The 25,556-nt window shown below is 40.2% G+C and overlaps 1 protein-coding gene across 4 annotated transcripts in view; it reads right to left on the bottom strand.

Annotated features, from left to right (window-relative positions):
* The window catches only part of CTNND2 (catenin delta 2), a 907,509-nt gene that overhangs the window by 687,547 nt on the left and 194,406 nt on the right, over positions 1-25,556 (bottom strand). The window lies entirely within an intron of this gene.

The following is a 25,556-nucleotide window of genomic DNA, read 5'->3' as shown; positions in this document are numbered from 1 at the left end:
CTATATGTGTATATAAAATAGAAGAGTTTAAGCTGATAATACCTTAAATTTGAATAAATTCTAAAAACTCCACTTTTTTTTACTCCCTTCCCCCATGTGTTTTTTAATGTCATATTTCACAACTTATTTTGTGTATCACTTAACTAATATTGTAGCTAATGTTACTACTTTTGCCTTTTAACCTTTATACTAGTTTTTAGAAGTGGTTCACCTACCACTTCTACTATACATTCACCTTTACCAGTAAGATACTTACTTTTACATGTTTCCTTGTTATTAGTTAGTACCTTTTCTTTTCTGCTTAAAGAAGTCCCTTTAACATTTCCTGTAAGGCCAGTTTAGCGGTGATGAATTCCTTTTGATTTTGCTTATCCAGAAATTTTTTTTTAATTTAAATTCAATCAGTCGGGCGCCTGGGTGGCTCAGATGGTTAAGCGTCTGCCTTCGGCTCAGGTCATGATCCCAGGGTCCTGGGATCAAGTCCCACATCAGGCTCCCTGCTCCTTGGGAGCCTGCTTCTCCCTCTGCCATTCTCTCTCTCCCTGTCTCTCTCTGTCTCTCATGAATAAATAAATAAAATCTTAAAAAAAAAAGATGTTTTTAAAAAAAATAAAAAATAAAAAAATAAATTCAATCAGTCAACTGATAGTACGTCATTAGTTTCAGATGTAGTGTTCAATAAATTATCAGTTGCATATAACACCCAGGGCTCATCACATCACGTGCCCTCCTTAATGCCCATCCCCCAGTTACCCCATCCCCCCACCCACCTCTCCTCCAGCAACCCTCAGTGTGTTTCCTATAGTTAAGAGTCTCTCATGTTTTGTCTCCCTCTCTGATCTCTTCCCCTTCAGTTTTCCCTCCTTTCCCTTATGGTCCTCTGCACTGCTTCTTATATTCCACATATGAGTGAAATCATATGATAATTGTCTTTAACTCTCATTCAATTCTGAATAACAGCTTTGCCAGGTCGAGTATCTTGTTTGGAAGTTTTTTGTTTGTTTTTCTTTTTTTTCCTTTTAGAACTTTGACTATATCATGCTACTCCTTTTTGGCCTGCAAAGTTTCTGCGGAAAAGTCAGCTGATAGTCTTAAGGGGTTTCCCTTTATATATAGCAAATTGTTTTTCTCTTCCTGCTTTTTTCAAGATTCTATCTTCATATTTAAATTTTGACATTTTAATCATAATGTATCTTAATGTGGATCTCTTTGGGTTCATTTTATTTAGAACTCTTTTGTGCTTCCTGGACCTGGATGTCTGTTTCCTTCTCCAGGTTGAGAATGTTTTCAACCATTATTTCTTCAAATAAGTTACCTGTCCCCTTCTTCTCTTCTCCTTCTGGGACATCTATAATGAGAATGTTATTCTGCTGCTCTGTTCTCCTAGGTGTCCTAAGCTATCTTCACTTTTTACAATTACTTTTTTCTTTTTGCTGTTTTGTTTGGGTGAGTTCCACCACCTTGTCTTCCAGATCATTGATCTATTCTTCTGCTTTATCTAGTCAGCTGTTAAACCTCACTAGTGTATTTTTTCAGTGTAGCTATTGTACTCCTCACCTCTGTGACTTCTGTCTGGTACCTTCTTACAGTTTTTATCTCTTTGCTGCAGTTATCCCTATTTTCATCCATTCTTCTCTTGAGTTCACTGAGTACCTTTCCCTTTATCTTGAACTCTTTGTCAGGTAAATTACTTATCTCTGTTTCATTAGGTCTTTTTATGAAGTTTTGTCTTATTCTTTCATTTGGAACATATTCCTTTGCTTCCTCATCTTGCCTCTCTGTGTTTCCTTCTATGTATTAGGTGAAACAGCTACCTTTCCCACTCCTGAACAAATGGCCTTGTGTAGGAGATGAACCTTATTGTTCAACCTTGCTTTAGCTCTTGATTGTCTCTCAAACCTTTGGGATTCTCCTAAGTAGTCTGATTTATGCCTGATAGGCCCCAACTGTTGAGGGTGTGCCAGGACCTGTCAGTGTTCTGAAGGGAGTGGCCCCAGTCAGCACCTAGTTTCAGGCTGATTGGAAGCCAGATCCTTTGGCGGCAGCTTTTAATGTATGTAATTATATACAGTCTTGTAGAACCACAGTTGTAGACCCTGCAGACCTCCAAACCAGATCTGAATGCATTGTCTGGGAGATGGGAGACAGCAGCAAGAATCAGGGCTTTGGACAAGAGTATAAACTTCTTTCTGGAATTACCAGTGAGCTGTGGTGAGGCCAAGGTAGAGCACAAGATGGCACTTCCCTGCCTATGGTTCCTTAAATTGCCTCTGTAGCATCTGGATGTGTGGTAAACCTGAATCCTATCCTAGCAAAGCTCGTGATGCACATTAGAGGTGGGGTACTCCCTCAGCTTTGGCCATGTAGAAGAGTGTTGGGGAGGGGCATGCCCATTGCTTTAGCAAGTTTCTGTCCATGCCCACCCACCTGTGCTAGAAAGGTAAAGGGAGAGTGCAAAAATGGCACTCACCAACACCTCTGTCTCTGAAGCAAGTCCCAGAGGGTCCCTGCCCCTCACATAGATGCTTTCAGATCAGCAAATGATTCTCCTTCACATATAATCTAGTCATCTCTCAAACTGCTGCCTTTGTGCTGGGTCCTGAGATAAATGAGTCCATATGAACACCCCTAAAAGGAATACTTCAGATCCCCACAGCCCCTGAGAATTCCCAGTGTGAACCCCATTGGTTTCCAAAGCCAGATGTTTTGGGGGGGGCCTCATCTCTCCCATGCAGAACTCAAGGGATGGGGTGCCTAATGTGGGGCATAAACCCCTCACTCCTTAAGGAGAAGTTCAGGATTCATGACATCCCTCCCTATTGTGTGTCACTGCATGGGTGTGGGGTTTTTAGCAAGACCACATCCCTGTCTCTCCTACCTGTCTCCATGTGGGCTTTTTTATCCCTTGTTGTGGAAGCTATTCAGCTAGTTTTAAGTTATTTTTCAGTGGGAACTATTCCATATGTAGCTGTAAATCTGGTGTGTCCATGGGTGGAGGGGAGGGAGTTCAGGGTCTTCCTGTGCGACCATCTTGGACCACCTCCCACTTCAAAATTATTTTTATGTGTTGTGAAAAATATGCAAACAGGAGAGTTTTATAAAAGTACATTTCTAAATTTGCCAGCAAACTTTTCTTTTGCAGGCCATTAAGAAAGTCAGTCATTATGGATACTAAAAATGGAAAGAAAGCTGTTTCCCCTCACTTTAGACAGCAATTACTTCCTTCTGATTAGAAAAACCAAATAAGAAAGAATTTTAGATTTCTAGTTCAGAGATGCAAAAAAAACATACTTGTTCTTTTCTTATTACCTTCTGGAGACAGAAATAACTTCAGAGTGAAAGGTAAGTCCTTCTAACTGACGTAGATAATAAGAAAAGCAAATTAAGGCTTTTATTTCAATTCATCCTACAGGCCTAAACATGATTACCAGACAATTGCTTAGATAAAAGCCATAGCCAAACAAATAAATTAGCCAAAATATTTCCAGTCTAGACTCACTTGACAAGGAAAACACTGGAGCATTATGTCAAGATTTTATTAAGGCATGTGTTCAAGGGAGTTATAGGAGTGAAGATGGCATCAAATGGTACTTAGCTATTTTTAAGATTTTCATTTAAAAAAAAATCCCTCAAATTTGGTTCTTAATTAAGGCAAGACTCAAACACAGCACCCCTCAAGTCATTGCAGATGGCCTTCCATGCATGTGGACTTTCTGGAAATAGAATGATCATGACATTATAGAAAATGTGTCTACATAATTGATTTGAAATACAACTTTAAAAAAATTAGATTATCCTAATGTTCTCCACTACCCTAGTGTTCTCTGTCTGTAGATTAATCTATAATGAAGAGAATCACATTTTCCCAGTAAGGAGAAAATATCAAACTTGAAATTGCATTTCCATTCCCATTTGCAACTGATATTTTAATATATACAACCTGTCAATGTATGCAATGGAAAATAGAATCAAATTAACAAGTGAGTTGCTTAACAGCTAGGGTGAAGATATTACTAGAAGAAAAGATATTTATTCCTGGAAAATAAAATGGTCTTTTTCTTTACAATGACAGTCAGAAAAACTTTTGAAATAAGATATGCTCCTAATACCATGAATTAATAGTACATATGTGTATGTATAAATGTATTTTCAATTAACACAGGATAAAAATTCTTCTTAATTACCATCCTAAAATATTACATTCTAGTGCCATATTTAGAAATGGGAGGCTAATAAAGCCAAGTTTTAAACTTGCATGTCTTAAAATATGTATATTCAATTCAAAGACTCTGTATAAATCAAAGTTTATTTCTAATAAAATAATCCAGAAAAGGATTAAGATAAGGATTAAGATTAAGATATTAGATACGTAGAATAATAATCTCTAAAAATACTCTTTATTTACCAGTATATTCATGGCTAATAACATTAAATAACTTAAGTTATTTTGTCCTTGAATTATATTAGTTTGTGGAATTGATTTTCATGATGGTAGAAAGGATCTGATTGGCAGCATTCCAAAGAAGCATTCTTAGTGAGCCAAGATGGTAGAAACCAACTCAAGACCAGATGCCATTCCTTCTTCAAATTCCATTAGCTGCCAACATATCTCAAAGTGACAGAGTATTTAATTAAAAAGGTTTAGTCTTGAAATTCATTGAGATCTGGCCTCCGTTGAAGTTGCTAATGAAAATGTTCTTCCTTAATAATAGAAATCGTTGCTAACATTAATATCTTTGCTCAAAATGTCATATGTCTATCAAATATTTATGTACATATCATTATCAAAACAGTGAAAAAAAGACCACTTCTTTGTCATACTTTGAGAAAAATTAAAAAAGAACTCTCATGGCTGATTGTGTTAAGGAAATGTTTAAAAAAGAAAAATAGGTATCTTCCCTTAAATTTCCTGACATATACTCATGAATGAATTAACAAAAATTATCACTGAAAAACATTTGCTCATTTCCTGATCTTAGATGGCTGAGATAATTTTCAACCAAATAATCAGCTCTAATTCATTTGACTTGCTATTTCCCCCCCCATGGATACTTATTGGGCAAAACTGGAATTGACAACTTAGTTTCCCATTCTCGACAGAATGAACTGCTCCAAAAGATCTTGTTCAGGGAATGAATTATGAAGTCGCTCTTCACTGCAGGATTAAATATGTAACTGTGGACTGAAAGCAAATTAACTGCATTGTGAAATCATTGCTTTAAAGGAAAAACCCCAGTTAAAGGAATGGTTCCCAATGTTGAGAAATCACTGAGATGTTTATATCTGATGTCACCTGATTTTCTAATACGCAAGGTACTGGCCGTCTTTAGATGATGAGTGTGAGGGTGAACTGGAAAGTAATGACCCCAACCAGATTTCCTCCGAATAACTAACGTCATCACTGAGTTTGTATTTCTGACTGTGCATACTGTATCTTAGTGTAGGGCTCAAGAGTGAAATTATGTGGCTTAAAGAGATGATAATGAGGACATGAACTGGCTGGGATCTTAGCCTATGAATCTCAGCTTCACCCCATAGCAGCTATGAGATGGTGAGCAAGCCATTCTGAGTTGCTTCATTGCTGGAAGTGGGATTAATGACAGCTACATTAAAGAATTACGATACAGGTTGCAGACTGCTCTGCATGGCATACAGCCAGTCAATTAATAAACACAGAACTCCTGAGACCTGTGTATTATTCTTATTACACTTCAACAAACCACCATTTTGCTGTCTTTAGGTTTTGCTTGAGGGGAAAGTAGACTACGTGATTTAAGGGCTTTCTTTCTTTTCAGGAGTTGTAATTTAGTTTTATATTTTAATGCTTTATGTGTTATTTACATGGCTATTACCAGGACACTTTTAACATTCCATAATGAAAGATTAACATAACTGCACCTATGTTAAATGAAAAGTATCAACTTCTTCTTTTCTCTATCTTAATATTGATGCGAAATTGAGAACTGAATAAAAAGTGTATTTGGAGACCAGCTAAGTGACAAGAGGACTCCTGGAAGTCAATCCCCTCAACCTCACTGCCTAACCTTGGCTGAATCCCTTCGCTTTCTCCTTCCAAATGGACGAGTAAACCCCCTGCCTCACAAATACAATGTCATGCTGAAGATTTAACAACTGAAATACGTCAGAAGAGAAAGAAAAACAACAACAAAGAAAATGCAGCATATTTTCTTAATCACCACTTAGAAATCTCATGTATTATCAGCAAAGAAATATAAACAATTTCCAAAGATCTGAGCTCTTCACCAAACCTGTATGCAGTGACCATATGATTACTAAATTCACTTCAAACACTGAATTTGTACTATAGAAGGATGGAGATGAAAGATGAGAGGTAAGTCTCAAACCTAAGGTTTAGGGAGATAAAGGCATGTACACAAATTGTAACCTGAGATAAAATTATAGCCTCCAGGTCCAGCTGCACAGTTCGTGTACTGCCAAAAAAGCAAATGGAAGAAGAGGTAATGAGAGACTGAAATCTGACCGTCACTACATTGGCTAAATAAACTATGCACCCTGGTCTAGGGCTATGTCTTTCTAGAAGGAACATCCTGAATCAGTGGGCTTTTATCAGCCCAGAGGGAAAGACAAACCTTAAAAGGCCAAGAATGGAACAAGTACTTTAAGAAAAAGACAAAAGACTAAGAACTGCTTTTGCCTAGAAAGATCACCATACCCTTCTACCCTCTGGAGAGGAAGTTTTATAAAGAATTTTCGTAAGTGGAATTATTTCAATAGTCAGAGATTACAAAATAAACAGAGTTTTTCCCAGATTAAGTTGGAGGAATATGTTTGGGTAAAAATAAAAGTGCACTGTAACGCAATCATAAAATGGAGCTAATTGTGCCTCATTATTGAAATTGTTCTCTTTTGCATCTGAGCAGCAGAGACAGACTGTTGCAAGGCCTGTTATGCCTTACAAAAGAAGGAAAGCACTGAAGAGTCCTAACTACTCTTTTGTAATGTAAAGTGAATGAATTCTTCTTCCCTTCAAACTGAGAGAATTGGATTTCTATGAAACTGAGATGAAGTCCACGAATCCGAGATGCAAAGAAAGCTGAATCTCCTCTAATGTTTCAGTTGATTATATCACAGGTTATACAATCTACAATCAGGAAGCGTGGGACTTCTGCTTTGAGAACACACCACTCCTTCCAAATTTTCCAGAAAATCTGACCTTAGGCAGACCATAGGTAGGACCAATCTGATTTTCCCACTGAAGTAGGAAGCCGGAGGAGAGCAGAAGCTACTTGCTGCTGATCTTTACTGTCTGCAGTTATCACTCTCGATATATATTTCTGTTTACAGATATAGTTCTCACTATATATAGAAATAACAGATATAAATGCCACTCTCTATTACAAATGCATGTTTGTGGCTTTGCAGTCTTTTTCTTTTTTTTTAAAGCTGCTTCAAACATTGAGCAAAGACTTATTTCAAATTACAGTAAATAATTATGCAGATGCTTTCATTTTATGAGTTAAAATTAACTTGGGATGCTGTTGCTTTACATTTGGGAATTGAGTCTAATCTTTCTTTTCTCATACTTTAAAATCTGATTCTGAAGGGCTGTGTTTTATTGTTCTGGAAGTTTTGTAATAGCCTCCAGCCAGACGCATTAAGAATTCGAGTTGATATTAGCATGCTGATTTACTTATTCAATATTAAGAATTTAGCTGATGTTTACATTAAAAGTGAAGTGATACTTTAGGCAGGACATTATTCATAACTTCAGATAAAGAGATAATGGGATACAAAACGAAAAAAAATATTTGTGTATATGTCTATGTATAAACATATATATGAATGTGTGTGTGTGTGTGTGTGTGTAAAATCTGATGTTAGTTGGAGGTTCTATCATTGATCAACATAAATCCTAAATCAGAACCATAGAAAGGGAAAGTGAAGTGTCCTGGGTGTTGGCTCAGGGGTGAGGTTTTAGATTCATGTATCTCCCCCAGGCCATAATCATGACTGAATAAGTTCAAGATCTGGGGAAGAACAATTCAATTTAAACCATACTGACCAGACCTGAGCATATTCATTCCCATTAAAAAAAAGAATCCATATTTACTTCAGAGGTTTGGGAAACAGATAAGAGCATCCAATTACCAGAAAAAGTCATCTGTAAATTAAAACGAGTAAGTGACTCTTTAAGTCCCAAACAACTATACAATTTGGTTAGTCTGGGTGTTGACTCTTTGAGTGTCCTTTGAATACCAAATACAAGGTACACCAGTAGATTTTAAAGTGAAATAATATCTAGAGCTTGTCTTTCTTAATGGAACAATCCATTAGCTTTCCAAAATTACAGTGAGTTTTTTAAAAAGGGTCTATTTGATACAACATGGGTCAAGTCTCATTAAGTTCTTTGTACGGAAAGCAGAATTTTTGAGTTGATTCAAACATGCCAAGTCAGATTGCAGATGGAACTATTCTGTATGACAGGGAACAGAAGGAAATATAGCATTTACTAAAAAAAGAAGGAGGAGGAGGAGCACTGGATCTGCCATACTCCTACTTGAAATAGGAAATAAACCAATCAGGTACAACGAAGTGTAGCAGGAGAGAAATTTTTCACAGTACCCACCCCGGCCCCTGTTTTAATTTTGTTATTCCATTTTGGAAGCATCCACTGGCATGGCCAAGACAGACTGATCTAAACAGAGCCTGTGTTCGCCAGGCAAGTACAGTCCTTGGTCCTCCAGAGCCCCATCTTTCTCTCTCCCCTCTGTGTAATCATACCCCCTCCAATTTGTATCTCTTTGTATTCTTTTTCTTCCTTCCTTGCATTTTGCATGTCAGTCCAAATCACAGGTGACCCTGAAGAGATTTTTAATGAGATGGATTTTTAAGAGCTTGTTGAGGCAGCAACAACCCAGACTTCTCCCTGTGAATGAAATACTCGTAAATCCACTAAATATGAATTTTGTTTAAAAGAATGGAAGTCTTACATATACATAACATTTTTCAGGTGCTTCCATATAATTTCCCCTTTTTCTTTATCACCTTTCAGGTATAAAGACAGCTTTACACAGCAGCTTGCTTTCTAAAGAGACAGGCTTTATTAGACATGGCAAGGAAGACTACAGCATGGCTTAATATTGTCACCAAGGCTGTGTTGCTCTCAAGTGGGTCGCAGTTACTGAGAAAAGAGGTGGGGAATCCTTAGAGAGTCATAAAATATGGCAGTGAAATAAACACTTTGCCCAGCCTCAGCAACATCAATCCTGAGGTTTTAGAGCCCAATTTATGGGGGACAGGAGTTCAGGAGGAGAACAGGAAGAAATGCTGTGATTAGATCAGCAGTGAGGAGCCACAGACTGAAAATGGATGAGTATTTATGAGTGCTGTAAATCTCTGAAGTTTTAGGACAGCAATTAGAATACTAAACTGTCCAAATAGTCCTGCGATGCTCACAAAAGTGAAAAAAAAAAAACAAAAAAAAAAACAAGATCCACATCTTTCAAGTCTCTCCCAGGTAGCTGTGATTTTTTAGTACCTGAAAAAACATTTAGTCCCAAATGAATCTGTGCCGTATCTTATCATTCCTTCATAGAACTTTCATCTTAGCATTAGAAGGCTCTGGAGCCATTCTTCTTTGGTACAGACACATTGTATTTTATGTTCTCAAGGTTGTCTGTTAATAGTTTTCTACTGATTTTCTACTATTCTGCTCTTCTTGCCTTCTGATTCTTAATCCCAAAACGTTTCTTATGAAATGTACTACTCTAATACAGAATCTGGTTCCCTTTTGTGTAAATTAATATATAACCAGCAAATGATACTAAGTTTACCAGATATTTCACTTTCTCAAAATTATCTCTTTCTCTCTAAAAGATAATTCTAAACTTGGTGCTCAATTAGTTGCTTCCACTGCAAACTGATCTTTGTTTCTCCACCACCTTGTCTAACTGATTCTGTGCTTACTTTTCGGTTTGCAGTGGTTTCCCAGTAGAGAAACATCCCACAGACGATATACTGATTGCATTCCCAAGAAGCAGAGGTTAATATGAAGACACATCAAGAGACAGAAAAGAAAATGGCTTTGAGTAGAACTCTGATAATGTATAATAATGTATTTAAGAAGTGTGGGCAATTAAAAAATGTACATTTGGTCTTATGCAAATCCATGTATTCGAGTTTGGTTGTGGTTTTTTTTTTCTTTTTCTTTTTCTTTTTCCTTCTGTTGCTGTTGTTCAACAAATGTGAAAGAACACATAAGTAAATTCTATTTGGATCACAGGTGTAGTCTCCTCACAAAACATGTAAATTTCACAGGTGCTCATCCAATGACATTACTGACCTTTCTAACAAGAAGTCCAGATCTGGGGCAAAGGTCAAGTTAATCTGAACCGGGAAGCTTTGAGCAGGACACTGCAAAGGTCTTCCTGATTTTCAAAGTGGATTTCTGTCCTTATTTTCTACCCTTTCAAAATATTACTCTGTTCCCACATCCCAGAAATAAGTAGTAAACTAAAAAGAGGGGAAAGATTTCTTCATCAGAGCAGGAAAAACATCCACTGTACCACAGCCCCTCGGAGAATAACAAATATCACATCAGAACTATGACAATAAGCACTTACACATTACTTGAGCAAATCTGTAATGTCAGAATTCCCTTCACTATCAGGAAAATAATCTGGATAGATATTTTAGAAAATGAATGTATCAGATCAATCCTCCATAGGCCGGCTTGGAGTTCCCTCCTACTCTGGCAGGAATGTGCACTCACTTACTAATCAAATAGCTGCAGCTTAACAAATCCATTATCTACCAAGAGGAGACTGGGTTTTCTGAGTGGTGACTTCAGAAACTCACAACTGTATTTTACAATAATAGAACTGGCAAGAGCTTGTGGAACTCTGCTGAGCTGAGTTAAAATAAAACTCCCCAACCAGCAATCCTTCATCTGGACAGCTCAGGAGTCCACAATGCACATGGTGAAGGCTTTGAAAGACTTCAAATGAAATAAGGAGGATTTGTTAATGCTGCAACAATCATCAGCCCTGGTTAGACAATTAAATATTATTAAGGCAAAGCCCTCTGGTACTACTGACCACTGATATGAGCAAGTGGATTACGTTTATTTATTTATAAAGATTTTATTTATTTATTTAACAGAGAGAGAGAGAGAGACAGCGAGAGAGGGAACACAAGCAGGGGGAGCAAGAGAGGGAGAAGAAGGCTCCTGCGGAGCAAGGAGCCCGATGTAGGGCTCGACCCCATGACCCTGGGACCATGACCCTGGGACCATGACCTGAGCCGAAGGCAGATGCTTAACGACTGAGCCACCACCCAGGTGCCCCAGGGATTACGTTTAACATGAGCTTTCATGTCCTTAGCAACTGCGCCACAGATTAACCTGGCTAAAATAACGCAAACCATGCAGATCATGAAAATAGTGACGGCTCTTCTTCCTTTGGTAAAAAGTAACACTATTTCAAAGACTGTGGCAAGTTATAGCTCAATTTAAAGAAGAAAGTAAAAAAAAATTTTTAAGATTTTATTTATTTGCCAGAGAGAGAAAGAGAGAGCGTACAAGCAGGGGAGAGAGGTAGAGGGAGAAGGAGGCTCCCCACTGAGTAAGGAGCCCCGTATGGGACTCGATCCCAGGACCCCGGGATCATGACCTGAGTGAGCCAAAGGCAGAAGCTTAACCGACTGAGCCACCCAGGCGTCCCAAGAATAAAGTAAAATTTACTGGCTCATGTAAATGGGAAGTCCAGAGTCCATGAGTTACTGGCATGGCTGGCTCCGGGAGCAAAGGAGAAATGTGGGTGTGATCCTCCTTCCCTACAAGCCCTGCCTACCATTTCTTCTCTCGACTGGCCTGTGCTTGGTCACACTGACAGATACATCTATTCCATATATGCTCCACACAGTGGCAAGGTGTTCACTGATGTTTCTGGGATTACATCATTCTAAAAGTTTGAGATCCCAGAGGAAGAGACTGGGTGGTTTACAAACAACCCAAATTCATTTCTCATAGTTCTGGAGTCCTGGACATCCAAGATCAAAATGTGGGCATGGTCAGGCTCTGGTGAGAGCCTTCTTCCTGGTTCATGGCGGGCACCTTCTCACTGGGTCCTCACATGAAGGAAGGGGCGAGGGATCCCTGTGGAGACTCTTCTAGGGTCACTAATCCTATTCACGAGGGCTCCATCTCATGGCCCACGCACCTCCCAAAGGCTCCCCATCCAAATACTGTCACACTGAGGATGAGGTTTCAACATACGAATTTTCCAGAGTATACAAACATCTTGTCTATGGCAGAGGGACTCTGGTTCTTCAGCACCCTTATATCACACTCCACGGAGGGGTCTGACTGGCCTTTCCCAGGATGATGCCCATCCAGCAACTAAACCCTATGGTCAGGGAGATGAGATCCTGAACTGGCCACTCGTGAGTCACCACCACACCCTTGAAGACTGGAATCAACCATCCCAACAGAACCGTACAAAAAGGCTGCACGGACACTGTATTTCTACTACAGACAAATTATTTTTTCAGTCAACTTAGATAGTATTTATTCAGTACCTAGTACGGGCCAGGCCTGGTGCTAAGCCTTACAAAGCCAGAAACACAGGAATTAGAATGGATGTTGCTTCCCATTCTTGTCACAATTAAAGGACAGTAATGAACTGCAGTCTCATTTTCATACCATCGTTAGGTCCACTATGCTGGATTGTATTATTAGCAGGGATCTTCGTAAAAAGCCTGCAGTGAAGTCAGGGACTTCTCATCCAGGTGGGATCTCCCTCTCTCAGCTGCTAATAACTTTAACAACAACCCAAAGTTGTGGGTCTAGACTCTAAAATAATTGTGTTATTGGCTGCAATCAAAGGGGCTAATCTGATGATCCCTTTCTTTCCCCACACTCATCAGCCTCTCTACTTTCTGCACCCAGATCTGCTCAAGACCCTCACAAACTATCTCCTTGAACTCCTAACCTTTCAGCACACTGCTGTGGCTCTTACTTCTGAAATATCTCTAAGATGTTCCTTTGGCTTTTATTCCCTCTGCTACCACCCTTCTTCGTGGTCATCTCTAACCTAGAGACTGATAAAACACCTACTTTGGTTTTCTGCCTCCAACCTCTCTCTAAACAAGTGCACACTATACAATGCATCGAAGTTTGCGTTCAAAGCAAAACTCTAGAATCTCATTCCCTGGTCAAAAACTTGGGTGATTTTTCATGGGCTACGGAACAAATGTGAATAACTACCTAGCTGTCAGTCATCTGTCCCAGACTACCTTACCAAACTCAGATCACAGGGTTAATTTCAATTAATTTCAATGCATTCAATACTCAGGGTAAACTAGGCCTTTTCCCAAATGTATTTCATACTTTGTCATCCTTCCCCCCCGTGCGAGCTCTATTGCCTGAATTTCCCTCAAATCCTCTCTGTGCATCCAAACACCATGCGTCCTTCTATGTCCCCTTTAAGTGGCAAACATTCTAATAAGCCTTTTTTGATCTAACAGGATATCACTATTCCTTCCTTTGCACCAGAACAGCACATTCTTTGTACCTCAATTACGACCCATTTATCTTGTCCTATAATTATGCATATTTTTTACTTTTAGATTATGAAGTCTTTGATGCCAAAAACTGTCTTCTCTCTATAGATCACATCACGCCTAGAAATTTTGCCTTGTTTGATGTATTATCTGCTATTGCTGCTGTCATAAATTACCATAGTGGCTTAACATACTCAAAGTGCTGGAGGTTGTTGGCCCAGTATCAGTTTCAATGAGCTAATGTCAAAGCACCAGCAGGGCTGCGTCCTCGAGGCTCTAGAGGAGGCTCTACCTCCTTGCCTTTCTTGTTGCTAAAGGTCACCTGCATTCCTTGGCTCGTGGCCCTTCCTCTGTCTCTCCGGCCAGCAGTGTAGTGCGTTCCTGCGGTCTGCGCACCGCACCTTTCAGATCTCCCCTGCCTCCCCCTTATAAACACATTCTCTGATAATCCAGATAATCTAGGATAATCTCCTATCTCAAGCTCCTTAATCACATCTGTAAAGGTTCTCTGGCCATAGAAAGTAATCTTCACTGTTCTGAGTACGAGGATACTCTGGGCGGAGGGGGCTATTCAGTCTACCACACTTGGCAATGGTGAATGTTGAATTCTACCCCACAGTATTTCTAACACATGGTGTTCTGGGCACTGGTGAAACGGGAAAGACCAGGCCCTGCCCTCATAGATCTTGCATTCCAGTGAGGGAGGTAGAAATTCAACAACTATATATTAACAATTTAATTACAGTGTGATGACTGTTCTTAAGTATAATTACAGGGTTCATAAGAGAGCACAATCCAAGTATACGCATACCTTGGAGATATCATGGGTTTGGTTCCAGACCACCACAATAGAGCAAATATTGCAATAAAGCGAGACAAATGAATTTTTTGGTTAAAAGTTATGTTTATACTATACTATAGTCTATTAACTGAGCAATACCATTACGTCTTTTTAAAAAAATGTACCTTTTTAAAAAAAGATTTTATTTATTTTTTTGTCAGAGAGAGAGAGTGAGCACAAGCAGGGGGAGCAGCAGGCAGGGGGAGCAGCAGGCAGAGGGAGAAGCAGGCTCCCCGCTGAGCAGGGAGCCCGATGTGGGACTCAATCCCAGGACCCCGGGATCATGACCTGAACCAAAGATAGGTGCTTAACCGACTGAGCCACTCAGGTATCCCCCGAAAATGTACCTTAAATAAAAAATACTTTATTGCTAAAAAGTGCTAACCATCATTTGGAGCTTCCAGTGCATTCTAACTGCTGATCACAGATCACCATAACGAATACAATAATAATGAAAAGGTGTGAAACATCACAAGGATTACCAAAATGTGATGCAGAGACATGAAGTGAGCAAATGCTGTTGGAAAGATGGCGTCAACAGACTTGCTAGACACAAGGCTGCCTTCCACAAATCTTCAATTTGTAGAAAACACAATTCCCTGTGAAGTGCAATGAAGGGTACAGGACTTACTCTGGAGGTTAGAGAAAGTTTATTTTGGAGGGGGGAAGCAGTGTTTGAAGTGTGATACGAAGGAAACATGGGAATTACTAGGGCAAAGAGAATGGGGGTGGGAGAGTGAGGGAGAAGGGTCCAGACAAAGGAAACAGCCTAGAAAACATTCAAAGATGTAAACACCATGGTGTGCCATGCAACAGTGAGGAGCCCTGAGCGGGGAAAGTGAGGGGGTAGCAGGAAATAAGTTTGAGGCACCAAAGCAGTGATTACATTATGCAAGAACCTAAGGTTGTGATTAGGTTTTTTGCTCTTTACCCTAGAGCAGTGGTTTTCAACTAGAGTGATGTTACCACAATTCCTCCTACACTGTCCCTCCCAGCCCTAGGGCATTTGGTGGAATGGAGACATTTTGGGTTGTCACAACTGTAGGGGTGGGTGCCATTGACCCCATTCTCGTGGGTAGAGACCAGGGATGATGTGAACACCCTACATTGTATAGGACAGCACAACAGAGTTGTCTGGCTTGAATGTCAATAGTGCTGAGGTTGAGACCCTATCTTAAAACAGGTACAACATGCACTTCAAACAACCAAAGTCCTAAAACTCCTATGAGGAACATGAGGAAGAGAGCAGGAGTCGATGGGGGGATGTCCAACAGGGAGGGAAGCCAAACTCCAGGAGGGCAGGACAAAATGATGGCACAGAAGAGTGTGGTGGCTATGGAGGTGGTAAGGGTGAGCATATTCAAGAGATGCCATGAGCAAAACCCAACAGACTCGCTTACCATCGGCCATGCGGGGCAAGGAAAGAGAAGGTTCCAAGAATGACTCCCATCGTTTTAGCTTTTGCAAGTGCAAGCTAGAGATACCGTTCACTAACAAGGCCAATGCTCGAGGAGGACCAGGTTTTGGAGAGAAAACCACATGTTCAGTTTTGGACATGTTGAGTTCAAGATGCCTGTGAAACAGTAACAATTTAAAGGAAGTAGGAAAGCCTGGGCTGTTGATGCAACTGAGAGATGTCAGCAACAGACATGAATACGCTCATCTTGGAAGGGCAGCATGAGGTGCAAGCAAAGGCTCCAGCTGAGCCTTGTGCAATTCATTCCACATTTAAAAGTTGGGTAGGGAAGATTTCCTGGCCAAGGAAACGGAGAGAAGAGCCAGAGTGGTAAGAGGAAACTCAGAGAAAAAGAATTACTTGAACTCAACAAGGAAAAGTATTTCAAGAAGGATGGAGTGTTCGGTAGCATAGAAGGGAGTCTGCAGATGAAGTAAGATGAGAATGGAACCGAGTCCACGGCTGACACTCAAGAAGTATTCAAATGAATGAATCTAAGTCATTGCAGACTTCAGACCTTAATTAAAACTTTACTTTTTAATTTTTTTAAGTCAAAATCTTGCATCAAAAGCACTGAGATAGGAGTCCTGCTTTTTGGGTGGCCTTTTTCTTTCTTGGCTTGGCTACTTTCCCTCTCCCCCTAACTTTACTGAGAAATAACTGACTTATGACATGGTGCAAGTTTAAGGTGTACAGTGTGTTGACTGGATACATTTATGTATTGCAAAATGATTACCTTCATAGCTTTAGCTCACATCTGCATCCCATCACCTAATGACCATTTCTTTTTTGTGATGAGAACATTTAAGATCTACTCTCTTATCACCTTTCAAATACATAGTACAGTATTATTAACTATAATTACTATGCTGTAGATCCCCAGAACTTACTCATCTTAAAGTTGGACGTTTGTGCCTTTGGACCAAATCTCCCTTTTCCCCCTACCCCGCAGCCCCTGGCAACCACCACCGTAGCCTCTGTTTCTGTGAGTTTGGCTTTCTAAGATTCCACACAGAAGTCAGATCATACAGTACCAGTTTGGTTTCTTAAACAAACCTGATCTTGCCACCTGTTCCAAGGTGCTCCTACCCTGTACCTGCTAAAGAACTCCCTAAGCCACCCTGGCTCTTCAGGAAACAAAACATTCTCTTTCCATTTCCAACGAAGGAAGAATAAATGCAACAGAAAGCATAAGATTAATTTATTTGTAGAGCCAACATTTTTCATTACTACACAGTAATCATAATTATAGAGTCATTTATCACAAGGTAATTGCCATTGACCATTCCACGTAGATACATGTTATAATTTGATGCATAATTTCTTAAAAACAAGTCAGCTTATGCCCATCAGAAAGGCCAATCTTGCCAGCTACCTGCAAGGGTACTAATTACCTGTTATGAAAATCTACTGACCTATCAGGAAGGGGTTAATTTTTCTCAGCAGCATTCCCATGGCCATGGTTTGAAGTAATTATCACAATTTAGTAGGAAACAGACAAGCTGTCTACATCTGAAATGACTGAAACAGCTTGCTATCCTTCTGTACAGGTAAGTACTCTGCCTGTTCTCCCCCAGGTACCTGGGAATAGCACATGGGCCTCGCTGTGACTTCCTGCCATTGAGTCATAGCACAAAGTCGTGTCGCATCTGAATTATCTCTGGTTTCTGTGGAGAAGAAACACAGAGGCTGCACTCTGGCTTAGTGTATGGCAGTTTTGTATTCTCTTCCTAGACAGTCAGATCTTCCTATGAAAGTTATTCTCCGCACCTGAAGCCCTGAGTTCTTCTACCAGGCTGGGGACAATATTTATTAGAACCAACCAATGGGGGAAAGATGACAGACACGAGCCCAGGTGTTAAGGCTGCCCTTGCACCCCGACACGCAATATTCCATGGATGATCCAAACACAACTGACTCAGAACCATTTGCATATGATAACAATGACATCTGGATATGCCCATCAAAATGTGGGGACGTCTACTCTGGATGGTGGACATGTTCAAAGTAAAAAGGTCCCATGGGATGTATAGTGGAAGGATTTTCGTGTGTGTGTAATAGTCACAGAAAAAATAAGCGTCCTCCTTCAATTTCTTTCTCAATAATCCCTTTGCTATATTTATTAAGGTCAACAAATTTGGTGTTATGTAAATCCTAACACATTTCACAATAAACAGAAGGTGAACAGTATAAGGAGACAGTTCCTGTACTCAGTGGCATCACTAAAATTACTGAACAGCTAAAATGCACCACAACTGTGTGAAGGGCAAATAAGACAAAGGGTCCTTGTTCTTGGATAGAAATGCAACAAACACCCAGACTATGAAACTCAGTATGTCAACAGGTAGTCCGATGTTCAGAACGTGATTTAAAAATAACCACTAGCACAACTCCCCCAACTTGAAATATCACAGAAATAAACACCTGTAAATAAGAAAGAAAAGAAAGGGAGAGGGAATTAAAATTTACAAAGAAAATGTGTGGAGGCGCCTGGGTGGCTCAGTCATTAAGCGTCTGCCTTCAGCTCAGGTCATGATCCAGGGGTCCTGGGATCGAACACTGCATTGGGCTCCCTGCTCAGTGGGAAGCCTGCTTCTCCCTCTCCCACTCTCCCTGCTTGTGTTCCCTCTCTTGCTGTCTCTCTATCAAATAAATAAATAAAATATTTAAAAAAAAGAAAAAATGTGTGGAAAACATAATGATTAAGTAAGGAGTACTAGTAAATTTCTCAAACCAGAATACACAGCCCACAACACAATTTAAAACACATTCCCACATCATTTATTTGCCAATCATGCTTTAATTTATAATGTCACCCTATAATGTCTTACAGTTCAGTTCGCAATGCTAACTTGTCATGTGCTTATGGGTCACCTAACTAGATTCTAACATACCTTACTTAACTTTCGCTGTGTTTCACTTAGAAATCCACAGACACATAACAGAGATTCAAGATACTTAAAAATTCTTTTAAATGCAATGTATTAAACAGAATATCAAGTTTTCATGTCAAAATGTGAACTCTAGGGCACCTGGATGGCTCAGTCCGTTAAGTGTCTGCCTTTGGCTCAGGTCATGATCTCAGGGTCTGGGGATCAAGCCCCCCATCGGGCTCCCTGCTTCTCCCTCACCCTCTGTCCTTCCCCCTGCTCTTTCTCTCTAATAAATAAAATCTTTAAAAAATGTGAACTCTAAAGAGATGATAAAAAATATACTGAAACAATTTTAAATATTATGAGCACTGTAAGAACCATTTATCAAACAGCAGAACATGAACCGACTTCATGTACTCCAGAGATTTACTTTCTCCTTGGTCACCAATTTAAACCTTGATTTATAATCCATCATAAACTCAATAGAATTTTTAAAATCCAGTATAAAGAAAATGATTTTTTCCAAAACCCATGTTTCTCTTTTTAATGGTTCACAGCACAACCTAAGTCAGCAGTCCTCAAATTACTGAAGACCACTTCGCATTTGCACGATACTGTGCCAATAATTAGTATTCTTCTTTTCTTTTCTACAAGGCTGTTCTTTATAGAGTGCTCAAAGGGAGAATGAGCGTGTATTTTTCACTGAGGGTAAGTATGTGCCAGGAATTGGAAGTGTGCAGAAGACAGATCTCCCTAACGAGCTGCAGTGAGCTTCCCATCTCTCTCCTTCAAAAAGCTTGCAATCACCGAGGGTAAACCAGAAATCTCTGGCGAGACCCCACGGAGAAACAATGTACAGAGCTCCTGGCAGCATGACAGCATATTTCCATCATGGTGCCTGAGCAACAGACTCGGAGTGACTCTCGGTCAAAGCCCCAATCACTACTTGCTGCATCTGCTTCCATTTCCTCCAGTGTAACATGAAGGGTTTGGGGGAAATAAACTCTGTGCTCTCAGGGGGTCTCACATGTTGTGACAGTCAAAGGACCAGGACTGCATGATTCCAGGGAAGAGAAAGACAGGCCGTTTAAAGGGTCTCTGCAGCTGTGCCACCCCTGGGAAAAAGAACAGGCAAAGGAATATTGCCTTTGTTTTTGTGTTTGTTTCTTTGATTGTTTCACACCTACCTGCATTCAGCACACTAAGGAATACATCCCGAGGAGAGAAGCACTTTTCACGGCAACCCCACTTTCGGAGAGAAGTTGTTATCTTAGAGTCTGTGCGTGATGTCAACAGAACTTGAATGCTTAGACAGGTAGAAGGATCTTCCCCCCCAAAAGGTCGAGATGGCTTTCAAAAACTACAGTTAATGATTACTATACCGACCAAGCATATCAGGAGGAGTGCCTAACAACTTTTTTATACATTCACAGTTTTGATTTTGCTAAGTGGGACACGGGGGGGACCCACAAAGCACAAAGAACGAATGAAGACTAGAGAAGAACCTCCAGTAGGCAACCCAACAAACTACATAAAGACAAAAAAAAAAGGAACAATGTGTTAGGCTTATCACAAATGTCCAGATAAAATACAATCAAGGTGTGCTATAAAGAGGTGATGTTGCAGAAAATGACAGTACCGTAGCACTTTTTTACTGTAGTACTCTTAATGTGATGCATTGGTTGTTCCTCTCATTACCGTGTGCTCGGAGCATCACTCTGGTAAGGCACCTTACCTGGGCTTTTCGAGATTTTTATGTGAATCATCTGCTTATTGAACTGCCTTACAGACAGGAAGAAGATCCCCATTTCTGAAACCCCTTGAATTTCCTTTCTTAAAAATGCTTGCTACTATCTACAGTTCAACAAGGAGGAAAACAAAATGATCTACTCCCCCCTCTCCTTCTTCCCTATTAACTGATGACCGGCTGATCACTCTCATGAAACCATCATTAGACTAATGTGTGTAACTTATGGCCGTCATCTTATTAGTGATGGAACCTAATAAAAGTGCCATTCGGTGGGTCTAAAACAGAATAAAGATCATATTCTTAAACTCACACTTTTATTTCCTAATACAGAAACTCTGAAGACAGCAAGCTTTGCATGTAGACCCTGAAAGGTTTTTCTAGGTTAAATTACATCAACAAATAATACAATAATCATTTTAATGATGATACCAATCCTATTACTACTAACTGCTATTTGAGGAACACTTGCAATATTATTGATCTCTGTTCCGAGAAACTCTATAAACATTTTCTCATGTAATTCCCACACATCAAACCTTCACTGGGGTAATTTTCCCCAGTTTGAAGATGAGATGAGGCACTGAAGATCAGAGGCGTTTATCATTAAATAGTTCCCCTCCCTAGAAAGAAGTTCCCTTAACTTTTACATCCCTTAGGTAAATGAGCTTAATTTTTTTTTAATTACGTGAAGGATTGCACTTTGGAAAATTCTTCTGTAAAATATAAAGTATGTAATAAGAGACCATGGGTAACTTTGCCAGGCAAGGCAAAAGAACCTACCAACAGCAGGCCACTGCACTGGTTATTGTCAACAGTGTGCCTTTACATTCAGAGCTCTTTCTTTTCCAGGCAGAATTAGGAAAACAGTCTTTGGGAGGGGTGAGCTGTTCCCAGACAGGTGGCAGAGGAGGGGAGTGTGCTGTTAAATATATAATAATAATGATGATGATATCATCACTAATGAATAAACTATATTTATTTTTATGTGTGCCATATTCAAAGGGCTCTCCCAGGAGCATTTGTGAGCTCCAGACAGGATTTGCAGAGCTCGTATCTCTGGCTCCTCCTCAAGAGGCAGCTGTAGCTAGTGAATTGTGTGAGGGTGCTACATTCCAAAATGTTAGCACACTCATGGACTTCACAACATGGTTTATTATAGGAAGTAATATATATATATATATATTATATATAGATAGATAGATACAGATACACACACATACATATATATACACAATATTTAATATTATGTAATAACATACATAACTATATATAATCTAGTAATATACATTATTTTTTAATATAAAGAAAGCAGAAAACTTAGTCCAGAAGGTAAGAAAGTGGCTCCTCTCATCTCCTATCTGCCCTAGAAATGTGCCATCCAAGATTCTCTCCCACCTGCCCTCCATACTTAACTTTACACACTGCAGTCCATTTTGCCTTCCAACCTCTCACTCCATTTCCACTGCCATCCACCTGCTTAAGTTTTTTTGTCATTTTTTTTTTTTTTTTTTTTTGCCTAGGCTACTCTGATAACCTCGCAACTGGCTTCCCAAATGCAACACTGATTTATTCTTCATTCTGTAGCCAGCCGGAGTGATCTTCCTAAAACACAAGTCTGATCACATCACCCTCTGCTTAGCATCCTTCAATAACTGTCACATATAAAAACCAGACTGCATCACGAAGCCAACAAAGGACCTCCTGCCACTTCACCAGTCTCAATTCCTGGCACTGCCTACCCACTCACCACCCCGATCACAGTGAGCTGCAGCAGCACCCCAAATATGACATATTCTCTTTCCTTTCTAGATTCAAGGGTAAAGATTCAGCATACGGGCTCTAGCAGCTGTTTACTAAGCTTCAAAACCTACTTCTACCACTCACCAGCTGAGGCGTGGGCAAGCTGCTGTGCCTCTGAGAGCCGTGCTTTCTGCTGCAAATGAAAGAGGTAATTCGACCTAGCTCACAGCTCAGCTCTAAGGATCAAATGAGAGAATGCACATAAAGCTGTCCACACCGTGCTTGGCTCATGCACCGGTAATACTGCAGGTCCCTATTCTGAAGAGCTAAGAATTAACATTATACTTCATTCTCTGAACTCTCATGCACCGGTAATACTGCAGGTCCCTATTCTGAAGAGCTAAGAATACATTATACTTCATTCTCTGAACTCTGTTAACAGGGTTGGGGGGGACCCACAAAGCACATATTCTAGTAAAGATACACATTTTACTTCCAGATAGTCTGGAAGTAAAAACTCCCATGAAGAAAACTAAAGCAGGGCTAGCCAGGAGTGTTATTTTAAGCAGAGCAGGCAGGGAAGACCTATGGAGAAAGTGGTCTTTGATCAGAGACATGAAGGAGACAAGAAGGTAAGCCACATGGACGTCTGGGGAAGAGCATTCAGGCAGAGAAGAGAGCAGAGCAAAGGTGGAATGTGGCTGGCAAGTTTGGGGGGTAGCAGGCACACCAGCGAGGCTGAAGCCCAGTGTGCCTGGGTGAGTGTCAGAATGAACTCAGAGAGAGACGCTGTGGTCTGAGGGCCATGTCACAGATGCCATTTTTACTCCACTGCCAGATATTATCGCTTAATCAGTCTGGGAAATTTTAGCCCAATCTTCCAGGCTGGGAGGGAAGCCCACTGTCTCTGCTCTCATGGGGCACCCGGTACCTCCACCTTGGCACTTACTACAGTAGCCCTCCCACTCTGGCAGCTGCACAAGGCCCACTTACTCATCTCAGCATCCCCGGTGATTTGTGGGGTGTGCACAAGCATGTAGGGAGAGTTCAACAAAGAATGAATTAACTTTCAAGAAAGAAATGAAACATAAGCAACACACTTTCAGAAGACCCATGAAAAGTGTCGATGCCATAGTGAGGCGGTTATACTACATAAAATTCCAAAGACAGAGATGGAAAATAAGCATATGTCTCCCCTTTGTCTTCCATCATCATGTTTGAATTTTCAGCTCCGTCAGCAATGAGGTTCAGAGACACAAGACTACTTTGCTAAAATTATTTTGTTTTATAATTTTCAAAATTCTTGCACGTATTATTTAAATCTGTTTCAAAAATAACTCCGTGCTTTTCCGATTTAAGTATCTCCGTTTTCCACATAATAAAATTGAGACCCTCCCCAAAACATGCAGCCCACGGCAGGCTCAGTCCTGTAACTCAGGAAGCCCTGACCTGGGAAGGGGCCCTGCTGGTCGTATGGAACAGCACAGGTATTAAGCCCAGAGAGCATGAAACAGAGCATCACAGCAGAACTGAGCTGAGGTGAGGCACAAAAACCCCGACAATAGACTGAGATGATGAAGCAAGACTTGTCCTGGGTGTGGGGGTGGAGGGGGCGACCATCACCAGGAAGGAAGTCCATCCTGCACTCACTAATTACAGATGGAGGCACTCCTTTGTTGAAGGAGACAGTGAGGACCATGAAATGAGAGGTGCTGCTCAGAGCTGCCAAGACAACTGGAAAGAACAGCATTTACACCAAAGTTCTCACCTGCGGTGTCTATTCTCCAAACCCCGTTTTATTATATTGTATCTTCATCAACTTGTGATGCGTCCATAGTGGGACCATCTGTAGTGTATAATGCCAAGCAGCCGTTGCACCCATCAAAGGTTAATGAACACTGTGCTCGGATCCAGGAGAGACTCTGCATCTACCACCTATGAGACCCTGGAACATGCCTATTTATCTGTAAAGTGGGGATGACAACATCTATGCTAAAGATTTGTTACAGGATGAATTATATGGTCGAATCTTAAAAACAATGAAGTGTTCTATGAAGGTAAGAGTTAATAAAAATCTCTTTCCCTGTATATTTGTGGATGGTGTTGTCTTAAAATTATGTGATGTTTGGGGCACCTGGGTGGCTCAGTCAGTTAAATATCTGACTCTTGATTTCAGCTCAGGTCCTGATCTTGGGCCCTGGGATCAGAGCCCCTAGTAGGCTCTGCGCTCAGCAGGGAGTCTGCTTGTTCCCCTCCCTCCCCCTCTCCCTCTCCCCCCTTAAATAAATTTTAAAAATCTTTTTAAAAATTATGTGATATTTTACGGTTTTAGTTTATTATAAAATATATATTAAAGATTTTTTCTACCATCTCAATAACTATCAACATCTAAAACCAGAAATATACTCCATTCTTCATTCATATCTTAATGTTATCTTTGAGTAAATATATCAATTTGTGAATGTCATTGTAGAAAACAGTGAGACTTACTTTTTTCCCTGCATATAATGTGCCACAATTGCATGTAGCTAATAATCACTGTATTACCGACATAGTCTAACAAGTATGTTATTCAGCAATACTATTCCTACATTTTTATTATGGGGGTGTCATAACATTTGAGAGGAGAGGGTGTAAGAGTTTGTGATCATAAAGAAATAAGGGAACAGTTACATCAAATTATCTGGAGAGCTAAAGGAAGGAAATGTATTTCCTCCAACTTCCTACGAGGATGAGTGACCCTATCATCTCTTTCCAACAGTGTATACTGTAATATAGCGAAGTTCCTTTGTCACAGCAGCGTTACAATCCCTGGCTTGAGTCTAGGATAGCAAATGAACAACGTGAATGAATCTCCATTTTACTTCCTTCCTACACAAAATCGTGAAAATATTTAGCACCACTCACACCTCAGGGGGGAAACTCAGAACCTGAGTATAAGTTTTAAAAGATTACCGTTCCAAGCTGGGCAATTTTCAAATTGCCGCCATTGTAGAATGACTTAAATGAAAATGACAAAGTCAAAGAAAATTGCACTTTGGTGGGGAAATAAAAACCCGTGTCAGGAGTGAGCTGGAAGAGAATGGAATCCAATGTGTCAGCTCCAAATCGTGTAACTGTTGACAAATATTTACGCAGCAACACAGCAGCTTAAAAGTGCAACTCAATGTTCAAAAAAAAAAAAATCTGTCAAACAAGGTTACACATGAATAAGGAAGCACATTTATGGCAAATTCCATGGTCCTCCTGTGCTGCTTCATTTTTACAGTAACACAGAGCAGTGGAACAAAGTATAAAAAGCACAAATAACTCACTCACTCCAGCAAGAGGGGCTCTGCCTTAAGAAACCTGTGT

The sequence above is a fragment of the Callorhinus ursinus genome, unplaced genomic scaffold (genome assembly GCF_003265705.2).
Source record: "Callorhinus ursinus isolate GAN/ISIS: 27379988/994484 unplaced genomic scaffold, GSC_fseal_2.0 scaffold3, whole genome shotgun sequence".
Classification (NCBI taxonomy): Eukaryota; Metazoa; Chordata; class Mammalia; order Carnivora; family Otariidae; genus Callorhinus; species Callorhinus ursinus.
This window is presented reverse-complemented; position numbering and strand designations above follow the sequence as displayed.